Source organism: Lissotriton helveticus, chromosome 1_1, assembly GCF_964261635.1.
Source record: "Lissotriton helveticus chromosome 1_1, aLisHel1.1, whole genome shotgun sequence".
Classification (NCBI taxonomy): Eukaryota; Metazoa; Chordata; class Amphibia; order Caudata; family Salamandridae; genus Lissotriton; species Lissotriton helveticus.
In genome coordinates, this window is record NC_136057.1 from 1796450240 (window position 1) to 1796456048 (window position 5809).

Genomic DNA, 5809 nt, shown 5'->3' on the forward strand with positions numbered 1-5809 from the left:
GCTGCATGCCACACACTGCTGCACGCCACACACTGCTGCACGCCACACACTGCTGCACGCCTCACACTGCTGCACGCCTCACACTGCTGCACGCCTCACACTGCTGCACGCCGCACACTGCTGCACGCCGCACACTGCTGCATGCCGCACACTGCTGCACACCTCACACTGCTGCACGCCTCACACTGCTGCATTACTCACACTGCTGCATGCTCCACACTGCCGCACGCCTCACACTGCTGCATGCCTCACACTGCTGCATGCCTCACACTGCTGCACGCCTCACACTGCTGCACACCACACACTGCTGCACGCCACACTGCTGCACGCCACATTGCTGCACGCCTCAAACGGCTGCACGCCTCACACGGCTGCACACTGCTGCATTACACACCCTGCTGCACGCCACACACTGCTGCACGCCACGCACTGCTGCACGCAACACACTGCTGCACGCCTCACACTGCTGCACGCCTCACACTGCTGCACGCCTCACACTGCTGCACGCCTCACACTGCTGCACGCCTCACCCTGCTGCACGCCGCACACTGCTGCACGCCGCACACTGCTGCACGCCACACACTGCTGCACGCCACACACTGCTCCACGCCACACACTGCTCCACGCCACACACTGCTGCACGCCTCACACTGCTGCACGCCGCACTCTGCCGCACACTGCTGCACGCCGCACACTGCTGCACGCCTCACACTGCTGCACGCCTCACACTGCTGCATGCTGCACACTGCTGTACGACACACTGCTGCACGCCACTCACTGCTGCACACCACTCACTGCTGCACGCCACACACTACTGCATGCCACACACTACTGCATGCCACACACTACTGCACGCCACACTCTGCTGCACGCCTTACACTGCTGCATGCCTCACACTGCTGCACGCCTCACACTGCTGCATGCTGCACACTGCTGCACGACACACTGCTGCCCGCCACACACTGCTGCACGCTGCACACTTCTGCACGCCTCAAACTGCTGCACGCCTCACACTGCTGCATGCTGCACACTGCTGTACGACACACTGCTGCACGCCACTCACTGCTGCACGCCTCACACTGCTGCATGCTGCACACTGCTGTACGACACACTGCTGCACGCCACTCACTGCTGCACACCACTCACTGCTGCACGCCACACACTACTGCATGCCACACACTACTGCATGCCACACACTACTGCACGCCACACTCTGCTGCACACCTCACACTGCTGCATGCCTCACACTGCTGAACGCCTCACACTGCTGCACGCTGCACACTGCTGCATTACTCACACTGCTGCATGCTGCACACTGCCACACGCCTCACACTGCTGCACGCCTCACACTGCTGCACGCCTCACACTGCTGCATTACTCACCCTGCTGCATGCTGCAGACTGCTGCACGCCACTCACTGCTGCACGCCTCACACTGCTGCATGCCTCACACTGCTGCACGCCGCACTCTGCCGCACGCCGCACACTACTGCACGCCGCACACTGCTGCACGCCTCACACTGCTGCACGCCTCACACTGCTGCTTCTGCACACTGCTGTACGACACACTGCTGCACGCCACTCACTGCTGCACATCACTTACTGCTGCATGCCACACACTACTGCACGCCACACACTACTGCATGCCACACACTACTGCACGCCACACTCTGCTGCACGCCTTACACTGCTGCATGCCTCACACTGCTGCACGCCTCACACTGCTGCATGCTGCACACTGCTGCACGACACACTGCTGCCCGCCACACACTGTTGCACGCTGTACACTTCTGCACGCCTCACACTGCTGCACGCCTCACACTGCTGCATGCTGCACACTGCTGTACGACACACTGCTGCACGCCACTCACTGCTGCACACCACACACTGCTGCACGCCTCACACTGCTGCATGCTTCACACTGCTGTACGACACACTGCTGTACGCCACTCACTGCTGCACACCACTCACTGCTGCACGCCACACACTACTGCACGCCACACACTACTGCATGCCACACACTGCTGCACGCCACACACTGTTGCACGCCTCACACTGCTGCACGCCTCACACTGCTGCATGCTGCACACTGCTGCATTACTCACACTGCTGCATGCCTCACACTGCTGCATGCCTCACACTGCTGCACGCCTCACACTGCTGCACACCACACACTGCTGCACGGCACACTGCTGCACGCCATACTGCTGCACGCCTCACACTGCTGCACGCCTCACACGGCTGCACACTGCTGCATTACTCACACTGATGCATGCTGCACACTGCTGCACGCCTCACTCTGGGGCATGCTGCACACTGCTGCATGCTGCACACTGCTGCACGACACCCTGCTGCACGCCACACACTGCTGCACGCCACACACTGCTGCACGCCACACACTGCTGCACGCCACACACTGCTGCATGCCTCACACTGCTGCACGCCTCACACTGCTGCACGCCTCACACTGCTGCACGCCTCACACTGCTGCACGCCTCACACTGCTGTACGCCTCACACTGCTGCACGCCTCACACTGCTGCACGCTGCACACGGCTGCATGCCGCACACTGCTGCACGCCACACACTGCTGCACGCCACACACTGCTCCACGCCACACACTGCTCCACGCCACACACTGCTGCACGCCACACACTGCTGCACGCCTCACACTGCTGCATGCCTCACACTGCTGCACGCCTCACACTGCTGCACGCCACACACTGCTGCATGCCTCACACTGCTGCATGCCTCACACTGCTGTATGCCTCACACTGCTGTACGCTGCACACTGCTGCACACTGCTGCATTACTCTCACTGCTGCATGCATAGGTATAGACATCAAGGCATTGCATTTTATGCATAGATCAGGCAAGTAATCACATAACTGACCCCAGCCCAACTTGGCCTCTCAGGGGCTCACAGGCCCAATGTCCAGAATGTCTGGGTTGGCTGCGCAGGCAGCCAAAGAAGAATGCGCAACATGCCTAAACGATGCAGCTGCCCGCTAAGTGCTGGGCAGCTGTGGAACGGAGCCTGGGACCAGCGTGCCTCCTGGCTCTCCTCTGGGGCTCAAAATAAACAACTGTGCCCCCAAAATAACGTGGGAGCCGCGCAGGCTCTGATTCGGCAAGTGGTGCAATGCTTTGGAGCCTCGTGGGCTCTAGATACAAAAATGCCCCCAGGAGCCTTGTGGGCTCTAGAACAAATATGCGGCCAAACGTTGGAGCCTTTCGGGCTCGGATTGAAAAATGCTGCCACACTGGGGGAGCGGCCCGCTGCCAGCCGGGGCCGCTCTACCTCCATAAATGCCCCCAGGATGAAGTTAGCACAACCGGGGGGGGGGGGCGGCACCGGCAATGTGCCCCGATGCCCCTTCTAGCCTCAATGCACCCGGGCAGCCCCACTGCCATCCGGGGCCGCCCTAACTCTGGGTTCCACGGGGGAGAGGGTGCCTCGTTGGGACAGGCCTCTATCAAGCAGGGCTGCCTTGGAGGGAGGCACCCGCGTGGTGCTTCCCTTTTACCTTCCCCCCCTGCCGGCTTGGCGCGGGGGAAGCTCTCTCTTCCTCGGGCGGCAGTAGCGCTTTGCGGGGCTCTCTCTCCTCATGGCAGCCCCGCCTTCACAATGCGCCCGCTTCGCCCGGTCTTCACCCGGTCCCCCATCTCGGGACCGGGACTTAGTGTGTGGAGCCTTCGTGGCTCCGGGCAGCAGTCTTCTCTACCTGCCGGGCGCCGGCCGATCCCAGCGCGGCGGCGGGCGGGACTTCCTCTGACAACCCGGAAGTCCCGCCTACGGTCAGGCGCAATGCTGCCTGACTTCCGGGTTCGCCCGAGGCTGCGGCGGTGATCTCTCGGGGGCAGAATGAGGGGTAGGCACCCTCAATAGCACAAAATAAGCGGGGTGGGCACCCGCTAGGGGCAAAACAATCTGCACCAGGTCCCTGGCGGGGTGGGATCCCGCTAGGGATCTCTCAAGTACGGCAAGGATGCGAGGTGGGCACTCGCGCCAAAAATGAGCAAAAGTGGGATCCCCACGCCGGGGAATTCCTCGAGAAAGGGATTGCCGCTCCAGCGGTGCAATGCGCTATTTTTCGAGGGCAGGCCAGCGCTTTCCAGGTGCTGGCAGGCAAAAGTCCAGACGCCTTCTAGGAAGCAGGGGGGACAATGTAGGGCCCAGGGGCCAGCACACAAGGCACTCCAGCAAGGAGACAGCCCCCTTGGCGGTCCCTCCTGGGCCCCACCATCAGCAAGGCCCCCTCTGTCAGGAATCAAAAAATAGAAGGGTCCCAAAGAAATCCTCCAGCATCCAGGGCATCCAGGGGCTGGGCAGGGCCCAGGGAGGCAAGCCTTCCCCTGGGCCCCAGTAGCAGCACGCCCCTTTCAAGTTGAGCACAAGAACATTTTACATGAGGTCACAACCTCTTTTTATACACACATTTCCTTTGTCTAAAGGTGCAGCAAAGGGGCGAACCAGATGCAACTGGTTCTGAACCCTTTGCTTTGCTCAGCCCCTCTGCCTATTCACAGGGTGGTACAAAAGGGGGTGGTGATGGACGGAGCACCTGAACCAATCAAACACTCGCACCCAGTCAACAGATCTGGGTATAATCCATCACCATTCTTTAGCCCACTCTGCCACCCCAGTTCAGACATGGCCATATGCAAATCAGTTTGACCCTGTGCCTCATGGGAACAGTCCTGCCCAAACTGCCAAGCCATGCCTTCCCTGGACCGGAAACAAGCTTCCGAGGACCGGTTTCTGGCATTTCAGCCGTCTTCAGCCCGGCTTGCTTGAATCCAGTGGCAAAGTGAGCAAGGGACTCATGTCTGAGCATACCCCGCCAACTTATGGCGAACAAAGCGGTACAAATGGGGGTGGTGATGGACCTGACCCATGAGGCACAGGGTCAGACTGATTTGCATATGGCCATGTCTGAACTGGGGTGGCAGAGTGTTTACGAGAGTTTGAGCTATTGACATTGCAAATAATAATGCCTTTTTTGTTGTTTTTGTTTTAAAAACATAAATAAAAGGCATTGTTATTTACAGTGCCAATAGCTGAAACTCTCGTAACTGCGAGACCTATTGCATTGCAAATTCTTGTTTAAACAGTAGTAGATGACTTTTGAGGTCGAGCTAAATGCGTAAAATGGACTCTTAAATATTGTAAGTCTCTCTATCTCTCTTTGGTTGTGAAGGTTTTTCTAATTGTACAGAATCGACGGTTGGTTTTCGGGGCTGTATCTGCAAACGTTAGATTTCCTTGCCCTTTTGTAACTTGCACACGTCACTTTTCTCTTGTAACACACTGTTTGCTACCTCTCACATTTTGTTTGCTTTTGATACTTGCACAAGTGCCACCATTGCCTTCGTAACGTTTGTTCTTGTGCCTCTTTGTCTAGCATATATTGCAGTATTACACCTCTTAATTGTACTTTGTTTTCTCTTGTAACCTGCACACTTGCCACTCTTTCCTCCTGTATTGCACTGTTTGCTACCTCATGTATTTTGTTTGCCCACAATTGTCACTTTTACCTCATGTTACTTATCGTCTGCTTTTGTAATTTTGTTCATTTGTAATTTTCTGTTCCTATTGTGAAGCGCTCTGACGCCTTCGGGTAAAGTCCGCGCTATATAAAAACGCATAAATAAATTAAAAAAAAAAAAAACACACACACACGGATGCTGGAGGGTGCCAGTCTAAGATGGCCTCTATCTGGAGCTTGAGACACTTGACACGTCCTGGTAGGCTCCACCCCTGCTCCTGTCAGGCTGAGCCGCGCCCACTGACAGGGGTGTGGTAAAGTC